The 18455-nt window shown below is 40.6% G+C and overlaps 1 long non-coding RNA gene across 1 annotated transcript; it reads left to right on the top strand.

The window, feature by feature from the left end:
- Positions 1–1339: 1339 nt before the first annotated feature.
- Positions 1340–18144, top strand: LOC140211403 (uncharacterized). The gene is made up of 4 exons (XR_011889451.1): positions 1340–1422; positions 1656–1770; positions 13055–13243; positions 17324–18144. It is a non-coding gene; the product is annotated as an uncharacterized lncRNA (long non-coding RNA).
- The last annotated feature ends 311 nt before the right edge of the window (positions 18145–18455 follow it).

Raw genomic sequence — 18455 nt, 5'->3', positions numbered from 1 at the left:
TGGAGCTTTTATTTTTTTAATGCACGTTTGGAGTGGGAATCAGGCCAAAAGGGTCCGAACAAATTACCAGAGTGAAGCAAAACAGCTCGGAAATGATTTCTTTTTTAGTTCAGTCTCACGGAATTGATGACCAAACACACTGCCAAAGAAAGGATTTTGACATGAAGGTTTTAAAAACTTTGGACTAATTTGGATGGCTGTTCATAAGCTCCAGGGTCAGCAATATCACAGCTGAACAAGCAACTATTAATTTTTTAGCAATGGAATAGGGGATAAGACATTACCAGAAATATCAGAATATGTGAATAATGAATGATTCATACATCTTGCTGTTTTTATCTAATACTCAATAGGCAATAGACAACAGGTGCAGGAGTAGGCCATTCAGCCCTTTGAGCCAGCACCGCCATTCACTGTGATCATGGCTGATCATCCACAATCAGTACCCTTTTCCCGCCTTCTCCCCATATCCCTTCACTCCCATATCTTTAAGAGCTCTATCGAACTCTTTCTTGAAAGAGTCCAGAGAACTGGCCTCCACTGCCTTCTGAGGCAGAGCATTCCACTAAACCATAACCCTCTGTGTGAAAAAGTTTTTCCTTAACTCCGTTCTAAATGGTCTACCCCTTTTTCTTAAACTGTAGCCTTTGGTTCTGGACTCCCCCAACATCAGGAACATGTTTCCTGCCTCCAGCGTGTCCAATCCCTTAATAATATTATATGTTTCAATCAGATCCCCTCTCATCCTTCTAAATTCCAGTGTATACAAGCCCAGTCGCTCCAATCTTTCAACATATGACAGTCCCACCATCCCGGAAATTAACCTTGTGAACCTACGCTGCACTCACTCAATAGCTAGAATGTCCTTCCTCAAATTTGGAGACCAAAACTGTACACAATACTCCAGGTGTGGTCTCACCAGGGCCCTGTACAACTGCAGAAGGACCTCTTTGCTCCTATACTCAACTCACATTCATATTGTTTTACATATGATCAACAAAATTACTGGATCTGAGATTTCAAATTAAACCAATGTTTAACCCTGGTCAAAAATTTGGAACAACAACTGAACACTAAAAGAAGTAACTTCTATGTTTCTCTAATCAAAAGGTAGTTAAGTGAAGACATCTTTCAGATGGAAAAGGAAGAGAGAAGGTCCTGTGCTTCGCCCATAATTACATATTTATGAATGAATAGCCCAAGTATTGTGAGGAAGTGCTGCTAATTTGTGTAGAATTGCTGGGATTTCCCCAGATAAGTGTTGCAGGATTCAGGATTCCTGTGTAGGCAAGCACGACAGTGGAACTTCCAAATTTCCTGGTCACAGTTCATTGAAGGATCGAGAAACACGGTGTGTGAATGTAAAGCTGTAGCTGTTCCCAGCACTTAGATTGTGGAATTAACCACAAACTCTTGCAGCGGGTAAGGTATTAGGGTAAATCTTAGCAAATTTATATATTTTTAATAGTTTGAATGTTTCAAATTATTTTGAAATATTTGAAGTTATATTTTTATTTTTTTAATTATTCAATAATTAATTTTAAGTGATATGTTTTTGGGTTCTGATTAGTTTAGAATATCTACATAGTGTTCCAATGCCTTTGACAGAGTCATGGCATAGTTTATAAACAGAGAGCTTTTCATCTTCCTTGAAGGTGGGATTTGTTCCCCAACACTCCCCAACACAATGTGACAGAATTTATGGCAGATGTACACAGACTGTCATCACTATGGTTTGGAATTAGCTTGCCCTCTAGAAATCAGCATTTGGTAAGTGTAACCTTTTTTTTATAAATCTTGGCTCTTGATATCTCTCTCGTGTATTATGTTAGATATTAATGCCATTATTCATTTCAGTGGATGTGCTAAAAATGGATTATACCTTTATTCACTTATGTTGGAAGAAAAGTAGATTCATATTAAATTTAGCATTCTTGCTGAAATCAACGAATGTGATGTCCTTCTTTTCTACAAAACATAACACCTGCCAACCTTGATTAATGATTAAAGGATTAGCTTTACTTGTTACAGAACTATGAAACATCGAAACATACAGTCCAACTAAATGCGTCATTTGCATCAACGAACACAAATTTTCTGGGGACAGTCCGTAAATTTCACTATGATTCCATGAACATAGCATGGCCATAACTTACTAATGCTAACCCATAGGTCTTTAGAATTGGGAGGAAACCCATGTAGTCACAGGGACAATCTACAAACTCCTTACAGACAGTGGCAGGAATTGAACCCCGATCACAATCGCTGGTTCTCTCAAGCATTACACTAAACATTATGCTACAGATTAACCTCTTACCATCTTGATAATTCATAAAAGAATTAATCAAGCTTTTGAGGACACAAGAGATGGTGGATGCTAGAAACTGGAGCACAAAACAAACTGCTACAGGAACTCACTGGGTCAGGCAGCCTCTGTGGAGGGAAATGCTGATTATCTTTATCCCTCCACAAATGCTGCTTGGCCCACCGAGTAATTACAGCAACTTGTTTTTTTGGTTAAAACATTTAAGGTACTTCCAAACTGTACAAATTGGGGAATCTAGGAGTCTTAATTTCAGAATCAAAGATAGCCCATTTAAAACTCAAATGGGGAGAGCTGTGAAAGTTACTGAAAGTTTCCCAAGTTTCTACATTTCCTTACAAAATAGGAGGTTGTTCAGCCCCCTGAGTCACAAAGCAATCCCATTCCCCATTACTTCTCCTTGTGTCCTACTTTAGCCACCTTTCCACCAACTCCAAAACTGACCTACAAACCTAGGCAACTTAGATCCACTTAACACACTTCTTTGAAACGGGAACACTCAAGGAAAATGAATCAGCGCAGATATGGTGGCATATATGTACTTTGATAATAAATTTACTTTGAATTTTGAACTTTGAAACCCGCTTGGCCACAGAGAAATTGCACAAATTGCACACAGACAACATGGGACATCAGGATCAAGCCTGAATTGCTGGAACTGTGAAGCGATAACTGTTTCAAGTGCCATTCATGGGAGTCACGGACATTGAATCATTAAGTATATCTAAGACTGAGAAAAGCAGATTTTTTTATAATAGCAGAGGAATATAATGGGGAACATCCTGGAAAGTTAGTAGATGGTAATAATCTTATCAGTCAATAAAATGAAGGAATAAGTCTGAGGGGAGGTTTGATGTATTGCTGTTCTCATATCTTATGTTATGATGTGGTCACCTTCATATTCATAATCATGATTTAGAGATAAATGACATTGTGTTTTTCTATTGTTCATGGTGCCCCAGGACAAGAGTAATTATTGGAGATTATTATTTAAAACACAAAATCAAAAATTGCGCTTCTAATTGGCTGTTGCTCCTTTTGCTTTTACCAATGATTAATAAGAACCTTATTCTATTTAGACAACATTTTGTTTAAAAGAAGAATAAATTTTTGAATGAAACCAATTTACATGCTTAGTGTGATTTAGGCCTGCAGAGTGTCTTTCACTAGGACTGACATTTCTACTCTGCTTATCTTTCAAATGGAAATGATGTATTTACTCTTAAAAATAAATCCAAGTGGTTCTGTTGAAATCAGTTTGTAAGATATGTCAGATTCTCAATTATAAATACCCTCTCAGCTTCCTGATGCAGATACCATTGCACATTCTGCAAAATTCTGAGAGCTTCCTGACAAATATTATGAGAAACAGCAGGTCAGTGGAAAGATGAAAAATGTTAACATTTAACTGACTCCTCATTAGCTCAGATTTTGAACATTTTCCTTTCCCCTTAAATTTTGATGATATCGATAAGTATACTCACCTCCAGCTCAAAATTAAACAATTTTTAATATTTAAATCTTTTTGTTTTATACTGAATATGTTGCTATAAAACAATATACGCAGCTTTTCCATTTTTTAACTTTCTTTTTTATATATTAAATTCTAGCTATTCAAAATATCCAGGATTTGAACTGAAAATTAGACTCTGCAATATTATTTTTGTTCAATTTTATCAAATCCTCTTTGCAAAAGCTTAGATTCTGCCTTCTTTTTTGTCGTAAACTTTGTGAGTTCAGATTTATGCTCCCGGTTTATGTACAATTGACAGCAGCTTTGGGTCAACCTAATAACGAAAGATAAAACTCTTCATTTCAAACATGTGGCATTACAGATTCACAATTTGTCCACGTTACAGCCTTATCCACCATATTACCTATGCCATTTCATACTGATAATTTCCAATCCAACATTGATAAACTGTTGGCTGGGCGATAATAAAATAAAATGTCTTAGAAACATAGAAAACATACAGCACAATACAGGCCCTTCGGCCCACAAAGCTGTGCCGAACTTGTCTCTACCTTAGAACTACCTAAGCTTTTCCCATAGCCCTCTATTTTCCTAAGCTCCATGTAGCCATCCAGGAGTCTCTTAAAAGACCCTATTGTTTACACCTCCACCATCACTGCCGGCAGCCCATTCCACGCACTCACCACTCTCTGTGTAAAAAACTTATCCCTGACATCTCCTCTGTACCTACTTCCAAGCAGCTTAAAACTATGCCCCCTCGTGCTAGCCTTTTCAGCCCTGGGGAAAAGCCTCTGACTATCCACATGATCAATGCCTCTCATTATTTTATACACCTCTATCAGGTCACCTCTCATCCTCCGTCGCTCCAAGGAGAAAAAGCCGAGTTCACTCAATCTTTTCTCATAAGGCATGCTCCCCAATCCAGGCAACATCCTTGTAAATCTCCTCTGCACCCTTTCTACGGTTTCCACATCCTTCCTGTAGTGAGGTGACCAGAATTGAACACAGTACTCCAAGTGGGGTCTGATCAGGGTCCTATATAGCTGCAAATTACCTCTTGGCTCATAAACTCAATCCCACGATTGATGAAGGCCAATGCACCGTCTGCCTTCTTAACCGAGCCAACCTGCGTAGCAGCCTTCAGTGTCCTATGGACTCGGACCCCAAGATCCCTCTGATCTTCCACACTGCCAAGAGTCTTACCATTAATGCTATATTCTGTCTTATTTCTAGACATTTGAAGAATTATAGCAAACGGTCATCGAGCACAAACTTGTAGGCTTTTTACCTCTGCTAAATATTAGTAATTGGATTAATGCTGTATTTCTACCTTCACAAACTAAATAAATAATTTTACCATTATTTTTATCAAAGGAATGGAAAATTGGGCGGGGGGGGGAGATAGTGATGAAGTGAAAAGATAATTCTGTTTTTAACCACTTGGTTCAGCAATGATCCATTCTGCTTTCTTATTTTGCTTGCCCATTGCGTTTGTTTTTGGTTCTTGTTGGAGTGAACTTCTGTGGGGCTGGTCATAATCTGACACCTCTCTCAGGTATGCACCATTGACAATGTGAATTAAAAGTCTGTTCAGTTAGTGAGGTGTTACAGTTGAGTCAGATCCCGAAGAGTAAACACGAGTTCTTCTCAGGAGCAAACCGCCGCGTAACGATCAAAAACATCGACTGAGTTACACTCTACCCCCTCCCCCTCAAAAAACAGAGCTACCTTTCAAGCCAACAGGAAGATCTTTGGTGTGAGCCTGGAGAGTTGTTCAGTAAGCTCTTTGACAGAGATTGGGATTCCAGCCAATCTTTACTTTGCCTTTACCTGACCTTGACACTTACATTTTCCAGTGGAAAAGGAGGGCTGGTAATCAAGGATGTTATACCATGATTCTCACTGTCAAGTGATGTCTTCCCACATCAGATATGCTTCCTTGGGATAAGTAAAAGAGATATATTTTATCAATAGATATAAATGCAAGGCATTAAAGCAGATGGAGACAGACTGGAAACTGAGCTAAAGAAATGTTTTGAAATGGAAGGCACCTTTTGTTCGTCTTCAATTTGGCCAGACCAAAAAATAAACAATTTATTTGGCATTGTAGCTACCACTCTATGAAGTTACGAAGACATTTTTGTCTTCCATTCTAAAGTATGGCTTGTGGCAAGAGTGTTTAAAGGACATAACCTTAACCACTGTTTTCAGTTTTATTTCTATTGTTGAAACCATTTATGAAGTGTTACATGATTCACAACAGCTGACAAAAATTCACTATCTATTGACTAGTATGGTGTTAACATAAATATCAATTAGCATCTTTCACTTTTGGCCATTTGCTTTTTATTTGTTTTTTTTCCCTTCAGCATAATTTAAACCTGGTAGTATCGTATTACCTGTTAAAGTATAACAGAGACCCTGGTTTGATATTGAGTTATATTTGACTGAAGAATAACAGCTGTGAGACTGCTCACAATGCCAGAAATTATTTCTTGTAAAAGGCAGTCAAGTTTATCATCAACCTTTATTTAATTAGAAAACATATAATATGTTGTGGAAAGGCTCTCTAGCCAAAGGTAAGTGTTACTACTGATCCAGCAAAGGATTGAATAATGGTGGTTTTGTATGATCCAGAAATTTTCATAACTACTGCAGACATCAAGGGACACATTTTCTGTCTTTTTCTAGGCTCAGTGTTAAGCGAGAAATCTTAGGATAAGAAGCACATTCTCTTACGGAGTTTTACCTCATTTTAACCCCATTAGCTTTAGTGGAAGAAAAACTCATCTGTTCGTTCGGTACAGAATTCCCTGGGCTTTTATTCAACTGGGCAGATTACTGGAAAATTCCAAGTACCTTGCCCACATCTTTCTTATTATCATTGTTAGTACAGTACTGAAAAAAATGTACACTAAAATTTTCCAGTAAGGTACTGGCAAGAGCCCCAGTAGCTCCCCATCCCACCAAAAAATCATAACAAGAACAGTATTTTTTCTTCCCTTTTTGTTTGGCAGAGTCACCTGGCTCTGGTTCCCTCTCCCTTCTAACCCTTAGCCAAAAGTTGGCTTTCTCACAGAACCATTAATTGGTTTGGGGAACCTCTCAGTAAGATGCCCAGAACATGATGACAATGGAGTGGGGACAGAGTGAACAGTGGGATTATCTAACTTTGATAACTCAAGGCATCTGTACTTGAAACATTTAAGATTTTCAACCAAGTTTCATCACTAGAAAGATACATCTTAGTCTTGTGATGGAATCATGGAATCATACTGCTTAGAAATGAACCTTTGACCCAGAGGTCCATCTCAACTATCAGGTACTCATCCCATTCATTACCAGCATTGCTTCATGGTTTTCCAGGCCCAGGTGATTCAAGAGCTCATCATAAGTGTTGTAACCTGCCTCCACCCACGCCTCAAGCAAGGCATTTCAATTCTAAACACCATGATGAAATGAAACTTCCTGAACCTTCACCTCCTACTCTATAGTTATGGAATCCTGCGATATGGCGATCTTACTCTGCTGAGCTCCATCCTCATAGAAACATAGAAAACAGGTGCAGGAGTAGGCCATTCGGCCCTTCGAGCTTGCATCCCCATTCAGTATGATCATGGCTGATCATCCAACTCAGAACCCTGTACCTGCCTTCTCTCCATTACCCATGATCCATTTAGCCACAAGGGCCATATCTAACTCCCTCTTAAATATAGCCAATGAAGTTCTCATCTAGTTCTGGACCTTGAAGAAGATATTCCCACTAACCAATTACGTGCTGATTTCGCCTAAACTACTACAAGCCACCTTCTTGCCCCTGCGAAAGGAGAAAGAGCGTGTCAGTGAGAGGCTACTGTGCCAAACCTTCCTTGGTCTGGAATGAAACAGCACTGACAGAAGGAATGTGTCACCATTTCATCGTCTTAAATGAAGTGAGTATCTGACCATAGGATTCGAGTAAGTGAAAGAAGTTTGGACTCTGAAAAAAAAGAAGAGAGCAAATGTTCAGCTGCTGCTTTCTGCAGGAGATCTGATGAAGAAACAAGATACCTTAAGCATACCTGAGCTCTTTGGGATTTATTATCACTAACTTTCTTTGCTTTCTTTTACATCTGCACAACCATGACTTGCTTCTATATAACAATCCTTCTGAAAGATTGCAATCTCGTTTCTGGTTATTTCAAGCTTAGAGGCAACCGCTATGGAGTAACTTTACCCCGGGCTCTGCAGAGACCCATTATAGCAATTGATGCATTAAGAGAATGTGGTAATAAACTCTGCTATAAACTCAATGGCTGCAGCTGCCTCTGGGGACACCAACTACAGAACTAATATTAAAAGTAGACCAATTATTGCCATTTCCTCTTGGAGAATAATGTAATTTCCATTACAAAGGTTCTTGGTTAAATACAAATATACTTTTTAAAAATTTTACTCTGCTTCTGTACTTGTATTTCTCTTGTTCCATCTCCACCCTTGACACGCAGAAACGTAGAAGACAGTTAAGATCGGACTGACCATGCAACAGACCGGACAGAGCAAAACAGATAAAGTTAGAAATCGGTTGGAAATTATCAATGCTTCTATTTCAAAATGAATTAAATAACCAAAGAAGGGTTTGCATTTGTATCTTCTTCTTCTTCTTCTTCTTTTTCAGCTGTCCATCGATTTCGATGTTGACTGTGCTGAGAGTTTAGTCTCTGCAGGCACGTATATGGGCCACAAGACCACCATTGGATCGGCACTGTCTCCCACATCGGCTGCATTTGTGATTTGACTGGTCTAGCACCGAATGTCTGCGCTCATGACCTGCTTCATATTTCTTCTGCCTTTTCTCCTTGATAGCTGGGATTGACTTCTTGACAATGCAGCGCCAACTTCTTCTGTCCAAAGCACCTTTCTCCCAGGTGTTGACATTCATGTCAGTGTTATTCATATGGGGCTTCCCACAAAATCCTACCTTGGCACCTCACCGTGGCGTAGGAGTGACACTGGCTGGACATCGGCAAAGTACGGCGGAGACTCATTCTCTGGCAGGTCTAACCTAGCCGTGAAGGTGATGTTCCTTCGTTATACTACTAGACTAGATCAATAGTAGGATCGTGGCTAGCTACGTCAAGGAGGTAAGCATGCCTTCGCTACTTTGTAGGTTATGACTCTTCAGGCAAAGGCTGCACCCAACGAGGACGCCGGCAGCAGGGTGTCTGATGGTGTCTGTGGCAGATGAATCCAAAAGGGTCAAAGGTACAGCCACCTTAGCGGCATGCGGAGGAACCAGAGTACTGGTCAACGGACGGCATCGCTAGACTAGTTAGAGGTCACTGCATTTATATAGTGCCCCTCAGAATGTCAGGAGACGCTGAAGCACTTTCCAGCAAATTAAGTTCTCTTGAACTCTAGTTACATTTATGAAGGAGCAACAGAAAGATCAATTTGTTCAGAGAAAGTTCCCACAAAGAGCAGTGTGATAAAGATCGGATTATTGCATTTTGCCTTAGCCTAGAAAAGCATTTTTTTCAGCCAGGAATTTTTTGCTCAGGCCTCTGGAGGGAGGAATTGATCCACCACCTTTCGTCACTGAGTCACATCCAACGCTGTGGAGTATGAATGATTTACCAAAAATCATGGTGCAGACACTCACCACCCACCCAGAACTATGCAGTCTCCAGAGGGAGTCAAAAATCAAAGCTGAAAGTCTAGTTTTACTAAGGGGAATGAAATCTGCAAAATTTCTCAAACATCTTTCAGAGGCTAAGGCCCTTCCAGATTCCTGATTAGTACTACAAAACATCTATCAAGAAGATGCCCTCTGCTGCAGTCAAAAACAAATCAGACTTTTTCTTGAGAGAGTGATGTGTATCAGCATTCAGTCTGCTTTATAGGTATCCCTGCTTGGGAAAAGATGTGATGTTCAGTTGCTGTGCATTGACAACTATTTAAACATTATTATACATCTAACAAACTTGTTTTCACTATTTAAGTCTGCTGAAGCAGCAGTTTTGAATCTGTTTCTGACATGTGGAGATTATTGGCAAGGTCAGCTTTTGATATCCTTCACTGATTGCCTGTATCTGCTGGTGTGGAGTTACCAGCGGCCAGACTGGGTAAAGTTGGTAGACAGAGTTCCTGACAGATTTTTTATATAGCAATCCAGTTGTATCATGGTTACTAGTCATGATCACACCTTTCTAAATAGAAACCTATTTAATCATGTGAACTTAAGTACCTCAGGTGCCATGGTGGGATTCAAAATTATGTTATGGATCAATGCATGTTACTATAGTAACACGACTATCACCTTAACCTATTTGCAAACTATTTAATTCTACAAAACCTAAAGGCCTGAGTCTCTGGGGGCAATGATATCCAGCAGTTTTGAGCCGTTATGTTCAGTTGTTACACAGGGTAGTCTGTTTCAGGTTTTCATTTCTGAAAATCTCCCCTTTTCAGTTAACCCCTGTGGTGCAGTTCATAATGTATTACTTTTGGTGACTGTATTTGACTTCTCTACAGATTTCACTTTCCCACAACACAGCCAATTTGACTGCTTCCCAGGTTGGCCTTGAAAGTTAGTCCAGGCAAGCTTCTTGATTAAAAGGAATGTCACAGCAACACCTCTCCCTGAAGTTGCTGTATATTAAGATGTTATATTATATGTTAAGCTTTATCTTACACAATATTGGCAAGCACTCTTCCACCCCCACCGATGACCCCTTCTCCCGTCTTCAACCCTCCTCTTCTTCATGGACACCCCGCTCTGGTCTTCTGCCTGCTCTGGATCTCTTTATTGCTAACTGCCAACGGGACATCAACCGTCTCGACTTCACCGCATCTTGTTCCCATTTCAACCTCACTCCTTCGGAACGCTCTGCTCTCCACTCCCTCCGCACTAATCCTAACCTTACTATTAAACCCGCCGATAAGGGGGCTGCCATTGTAGTCTGGCGTACTGACCTCTACCTTGCCGAGGCACAGTGACAACTCGCGGATACCTCCTCGTATTTACCCCTTGATCGCGACCCCATTAAGGAGCACCAGGCCATTGTCTCCCACACCATCACTGACTTTATCCGCTCAGGGGATCTCCCATCCACTGCTACCAACCTTATAGTTCCCACGCCTCGCACTTCCCCTTTCTACCTCCTACCCAAGATCCGCAAACCTGCCTGTCCTGGCAGACCTATTGTCTCAGCTTGCTCCTGCCCCACCAAACTCATTTCTGCATATCTCGACATGGTTTTATCCCCCCTTGTTCAATCTCTTCCTACCTATGTTCGTGACACTTCTCACGCTCTGAAACTTTTCGATGATTTTAAGTTCCCTGGCCCCCACCGCTTTATTTTCACCACAGATAGTCCTGACGAAGGGTCTCGGCCCGAAATGTCAACTGTACCTCTTCCAAGAGATGCTGCCTGGCCTGCTGCGTTCACCAGCAACCTTGATGTGTTTTACATTGCTAGGTTGTATTGGTTGTTAATGCAAAGGACGTATTTCTCTGTATGTTTCAATTTACATGTGATTAAGTAAATGAATCTGAATCTAAATCTAATAATTTGTCAGTAAGTATTATGTACATTATAGAAAATGAATCATATTTGCCAACATCTGGATTGGAGGGTGGCTAATGTAACCACACTTTTTAAAGAAGGAGGGAGAGAGAAACCAGGGAATTATAGACCAGTTAGCCTAACATTGGTGGTGGGGAAAATGCTAGAGTCAGTTATCAAAGATGTGATAACAGCACATTTGGAAAGCGATGAAATCATCGGACAAAGTCAGCATGGATTTGTGAAAGGAAAATCATGTCTGACGAATCTCATAGAATTTTTTGAGGATGTAACTAGTAGAGTGGATAGGGGAGAACTAGTGGATGTGGTATATTTGGATTTTCAAAAGGCTTTTGACAAGGTCCCACACAGGAGATTAGTGTGCAAACTTAAAGCACACGGTATTGGGGATAAGGTATTGATGTGGATAGAGAATTGGTTGGCAGACAGGAAGCAAAGAGTGGGAATAAACGGGACCTTTTCAGAATGGCAGACAGTGACTACTGGGATACCGCAAGGCTCAGTGCTGGGACCCCAGATGTTTACAATATATATTAATGACTTAGATAAGGGAATTAAATGCAGCATCTCCAAGTTTGTGGATGACACGAGGCAGTGATAGCCGTGAGAAGGATGCTAAGAGGATGCAGGGTGACTTGGATAGGTTAGGTGGGTGGGAAAATTCATGGCAGATGCAATTTAATGTGGATAAATATGAGGTTATCCACTTTGCTGGCAAAAACAGGAAAACAGGTTATTATCTGAATGGTGGCTGATTAGGAAAAGGGGAGGTGCAATGAGACCTGGGTGTCATTATACACCAGTCATTGAAAGTGGGCATGCAGGTACAGCAGGCAGTGAAAAAGGCGAATGGTATGCTGGCATTCATAGCAAGAGGATTCGAGTACAGGAGCAGGGATTCGAGTACTGCAGTTGTACAAGGCCTTGGTGAGACCACACCTGGAGCATTGTGTGCAGTTTTGGTCCCCTAATCTGAGGAAAGACATCCTTGCCATAGAGGGAGTACAAAGAAGGTTCACCGGATTGAGTCCTGGGATGGCAGGACTTTCATATGATGAAAGACTGGATCAACTAGGCTTATACTCGTTGGAATTTAGAAGATTGAGGGGGGATCTTATTGAAATGTGTAAAATCCTAAAGGGATTGGACAGGCTAGATGCAGGAAGATTGTTCCCGATGTTGGGGAAGTCCAGAACAAGGGGTCACAGTTTGAGGATAAAGGGGAAGCCTTTTAAGACCAAGATTAGGAAAAACTTCTTCACACAGAGAGTGGTGAATCTGTGGAATTCTCTGCCACAGGAAACAGTTGAGGCCAGTTCATTGGCTATATTTAAGAGGGAGTTAGATATGGCCCTTGTGGCTAAAGGGATCAGGGGGTATGGAGAGAAGGCAGGTACAGGGTTCTGATTTGGATGATCAGCCATGATCATACTGAATGGCAGTACAGGCTCGAAGGGCTGAATGGCCTACTCCTGCACCTATTTTCTATGTTTCTATCTGATTTGCTGATTACTAATTTACCTTTAAAAGTATTTTTTTTGCTTTCTATAGTCGTCACCTGCAGCAGATTAAGCGGCTCCATTCACTTCAGTGGTGGGAAACATTATGAAGGAGTTCAAAATTTCAAAGTTCAAAGTAAGTTTATTATCAAACTACGCATATACTACCCAGAGATTCATTTTCTTGCAGGCATTCACACTAGAACGAAGAAATACAATAGACTCAAACAAGGTGACAAACAACCATTGCACGAAGGAAGGCAATCTGGACAAGGAATAAGAAGAATTAGAAAAAAAAGTAAATATATAATACTGAGAACATGAGTTGAAGAAACTTTGAAAGTGAGTCCATAGGTTGTGGAATCAGTTCAGAATTGAGGTGAGTGAAGTTTTCTACACTGATTCAGAAGCCTAATGGTTGAAGGGTGATAACTATTCCAGAACGTGGTGGAGTGAGACAGCAGCAGGAAGAGAGCATGGCCTGGATGACCGGGGTGGGCGGTGGGGGGAGGGGGAGGGGGAGGCATGGTTCTTCATGATCGATGCTGTTTTCTTGTGGCAGTGCCTTTTGGAGATGTGCTCAATGGTAGGAAGGGCTTTTCCTGAGATGGACAGTGCTGTATCCATCACTTTTTGTAGACTGCGCCATTCTTCGGCATTGTTGTTTCCATACCAGGCTGTGATGCAACCAGTCAGGATACTCTCCACTGTGAATTTATAGAGGTTTTAGGTGACATGCTAAATCTGTGCAAACTTCACTCCCAGGCCAGATCTTCTGATGATAACGCCAAGTAATTTAAAGGTGATGATAATGCCAAGTAATTTAAAGTTGATGATAACACCAAGTAATTTAAAGTTAATGACCCTCTCCACCTCCAATCTCTTAATGAGGACTGGCTCATGGACCTCTACTCCCTTGCCCCTGTAGTCAATAATCATCTTTTTTAGGTTTGCTGATGTTGAGTGAGAGCTTGTTATTGTGGCACCACTCAACCAAAGTTTCCATCTCCCTCTATATGCCAAGTCTTCACCACCTTTGATTTGGCCAACAGCAGTGGTGTTGTCAGCAAATTTAATTATCACGTTGGAGGCATACTTAGCACTTATACTTAGTCATAAGTATAAAGCAAGTAGAGCAGGGGGCTAAGCACACAGCTTTGTGGTGCACCTGTACTGATGGAGATTATGGAGGCAATGTTGGTGCCAATCCAAACTAATGGGAGTCTGCAAGGGAGGAAATCAAGGATCCAGTTGCACAAGGAGGTATCAAGACCAAGGTCTTCAAGCTTATTGATTAATTTTGAGGGGAAGATAGCATTGCATGCCGAGCTATGGTCAATGAAGAGCATCCTGATGTATGCATTTTCACCTTCCAGATATTCCAGAGATGAGAAAAATGTACTTTCATGTGTAGTTTTAATTAATTGTATAAACATGGATGTTTTAACTACTCTGAGGAGGTTTCTAGTGGGTTTTAGATATCCTGATGTATCATTTCTAAAATAAAAATATTTTTTAAGATTTGGTTAAAAATAAATACTAACGTTTTGTTTTGAAAGTATATAACATTTCATAACTCAAAAATGGCCCACTTTGTCTTGGAAGGTTATTTCCAAGTAAGCATTGATGCAGTGAGTATACCTGGGCTATACATTTCCGGCCCAGGACTTGCCAATCATGAGATGCTGAACTCTAATGCTCAAACTCTAGACTCGCATGCACCTTCAACCCCAGGATGCACTGACCTGGTGGAGGGTGGTGGGGGGTGGGAGGGGTTTACCTGCCCTTATACCTCGTCTCAGCACAGAACACCGATCCCAGGACGCTCCAAGCTGAGGAACTTACTGAACTGGGGGGGGGGGGGGGGGGGGGGGGGTCACCAGTCCTTGCCTATGGGGCTTCAGCTCGGTCACTGACTATGGGGTTAACTGGTCTTCATTCAGCCCCACTGTCTATGGGGATCACTGCCTTTAGCTGCAGAGCGCTCTGACCAGGAGTCCAGCCTGACCTCTAACTCCCCCTCATCTCGGAGACGGAGACAGCGGAAGAAGAATTCCAGCATCTGCAGAATTCCTCGTGTTTACAACCTAGCAATGTGTTGGGGACAGCCCACAAGTATTGCCATGCATTCCGGTACTAACTCAACTGCCTACAATGTTCAGCAGAATAACACAGGCAACAACAGCAACAAAACAAACAAAAGCGAAACAAATCCTTTTCACTCACCTATTCACACTACAGACAGGAAAGGCTGCCATCAGACCCCAGCCTTCAGTGGACTTGTGGACTTGCAGACATCGTGTCTCCAACTTCCAGATATGCTGTCCCAGGGCTTTGGCAATTGTGCCTCAACTTCTGGACTTGCCAACTTTGGTCTTTGAATTTCAGGCATTGATCTTTAGTATCAATCAATTCTTAGCTACTGGGACCACTGACATTGCCCATGTGTTCCACTCAACCTTGGAAAGAATTCCTTCAGCATCTATGTGATCTGGCTCACTGGCTATTTTATCTGGTAAAGAACCGGATGGGCTTTGTAAAACTTGGGAGTGACATTTTCACTTAACACTACTTTACCCTTGAAATGTTTGAGTTTTCCAATGTTATCCTTGAATACTGCAGTGGCATCATCCAATGCCTTTCTTAATTTGCTTTGTTGACTCTATTGCAGGGGATGTAACATGCAAATGGTGGGTGTATCTCTAATAAAGTTGTAGTTGTCTCAGTCAATTACAGCCCAACATGCCGGTCCTCCTGTTTTTACCACACACAGACCCAATGTAGCTAGTTAGTTGTTGTTTTTCACTGATACAAATGTCATTCCCACAAGAGTTATCTTTTTTCCTGTATGAGTTCTTAGTTGGATATCTGCAGGTTCAACTCAGTATCTTTGCAATGCTATTCAAACTCATTTTGTGGAATGATTGAAACAGCTGAGCCAGTATCCAATTTCATTTTAATTAGTTTGTTGCTAACTTCTGGGGCAAACCATATTACTTGTCTCCTACCCATTTTCTCATTGTAAATCTCAAGGCTACCTAGTCCTGTGACAATCTTATCATTGTCAGATTTTTTCATCAACAGTATGCAGATTAGTGCTCTTTTTGAAACTGCAATGTGATTTTTTATCTTTCTCTCTTTCCTGTGCAGTCCATTTGTTTTTCTCTGTCCAACATGCTCTTTGTATATGTCCTATTCAGTTGCATTTTCTGTAAGTTTTACCTTTAAGCCTGGTGTATGTGAGTCTCTGCCACAACGGTAACACAATTTGTTCGGCCAGGTTGGCTTCTGTCTAGACGCTGCAATTTTGTTCACGCTCACTTTCATTCCTGACTGCAACTCAATTGTGTCTCTGTCTGCTGTTTCCATTGATAAACTGCTCTTTTAAATGTAAGTTGTGCTTCAGTCAGAAGCCGTTTTTGAATGCTTTCTTGTAAGATTCCACAAACTAAATGATCTCTCATTTAAGCCCACCATTGAACTGACAATGCTTGGATAAACTCTTCAATTCAGCCACATACAATGAATTGGACTCCCCTTCCTTTTGATTCCGGTTATGAAACTAAAGCATGGTGACACCTTTACTTCCTTATGAGTTTGTGAAGATTCAGTGTGACATCTAAAACTTTGGCAAACTTCTATAGATGTGTGGTAGAGAGTATATTGCCTGGCTGCATCACTGTCTGGTATGGAGACACGAATGCCCTTAAATGGAAAATCCTACAAAACATAATGGATACAGCTCAGTCTATCATGGGTAAAGGCCTTCCCACCAATGAGCACATCTGCATGAAGCATTGTCACAGGAAAGCAGCATCCATCATCAGGGACTTCCGCTATGAAGTCATGATCTCTTCTCACTACTGCCACCAGAAAGGAGGTACAGGAGCCTCAGGACTCACAACACCAGGTTCCGGAACAGATATTAGCCTTCAATTATCACGGTCTTGAACCAAAGGGGATAATCTCACTCAGCTTCACTTGCCCCATCATTGAAATGTTCCCACAACCTCTGGACACATTTTCAAGGACTCTTCAGCCCATCTTCTTGATATTTATTGCTTATTATTATTATTATTATTATTTCTTTCTTTATGAATTTGCTTAGTTTGTTGTCATTTGCATACTGTTTGAATGCCAAAGATGATGTGGTCTTTAAATGATTCTATTATGGTTATTATGTTAATATAGATTTATTAAGTATGCATGCAAGAAAATGAATCTCAGGGTTGTATATGGTGACAAATGTGTACTGTAATAATAAATTTACTTTGAACTTTTCACCTTAAAGCTTTCTACAATCAACAATGGTCTTGGTTTTAAATGGTCCTGCATTACTTTCATGATATCAACAAAGCTCATTTCAGCTAGTTTGGTTGGGGCAGTCAATGGTTCAATGGTTCAGTTTAATATCAGAGAATGTATATGGTATACAACCTGAAATCTTTACTCTTTGCAGACATCCATGAAACAGAAGAAAAAACTCCAAAGAATGAATGACAGAAAACATTAGAATTCTGCACAGGATTGAAATAAACTGTAGAGTTCTAAATTTAATCAGCTTCATCATGGGCACCAGCCTCCGTAGTATCCAGGACATCTTCAAGGAGAAATGCCTCACAAAAGGTGGTATCCATCATTAAAGACCCCCAATGCTACCATTTAGCAGGAGGTACAGCCTGAAGATACACACTCAACGACTCAGGAACAGCATCTTCCCCTATTTCAATATATAGTGTAATTTACATTTTCTCTCTATTATAACGTATTGCATTGTGCTGATGCAGCAAAGATAACAAATTTCATGATATACGTCAGTAATTCTGATTCTTCTTCATTTCTCCACTCTGACCTCTTACCTCTTCTCCTCACCATCCTATCACCTCCCCCCAGTGTCCCTCCTCCTTCACTTTCTCCTAAGATCCACTCTTCTCTCCCATCAAATTCCTTCTTCCCCAGCCCTTTGCCTTTTCTGCTAATCACCTCCCTTCTTCTAAGATCACAATCCATCCTCCACCTACCTAGCTACACCCATCAGCTTCTAGATTGTCCTCCCCCTACTTCCTTCTTCCTAATGAAGGATCTCAGGCTGAAACATCAGTTGTTTATTCTTTTCCATTCATTTGCCTGGCCTGCTGAGATCAGATAGATTTTTGTGTGTTACTCTGGATTTCCATGTACAGCAATTTTTTAAAACTTGAACGTCTCTCAGCACTTCAATTGGTTCGTAGTTATTTCAGTTTTGTTTAAAACTTCCTCATTGTCACTGTTAAATTTTGCAACTCCAAAATATAAATCTAATTGAAAGCAAAACACAAAACCCAGAGATGTGTGTTTTAATTTCATTTTTACTTTAAATGAAGCATGCACTTATGACGTGGTGACATAATGAAGTATACCATTCACATAGTTTTACATATAACCTGCAATACATTATGTAAACAACAAATAATACTTAATCAAGCAATATATTTATAATATTAATCAAGTATTACTGAAATATTAAATACACAACTCTATATTCTTATGTACTGTGTATCCATGCAAAGGCAAGCCCATTGTTAGTCACATGAAAGTTGACTGCAGTGTGA

The sequence above is a fragment of the Mobula birostris genome, chromosome 17 (genome assembly GCF_030028105.1).
Source record: "Mobula birostris isolate sMobBir1 chromosome 17, sMobBir1.hap1, whole genome shotgun sequence".
NCBI classification, from domain to species: domain Eukaryota; kingdom Metazoa; phylum Chordata; class Chondrichthyes; order Myliobatiformes; family Myliobatidae; genus Mobula; species Mobula birostris.
The sequence above is the reverse complement of the archived record's forward strand: the minus strand, read 5'-3'. Positions and strand labels throughout refer to the sequence as shown.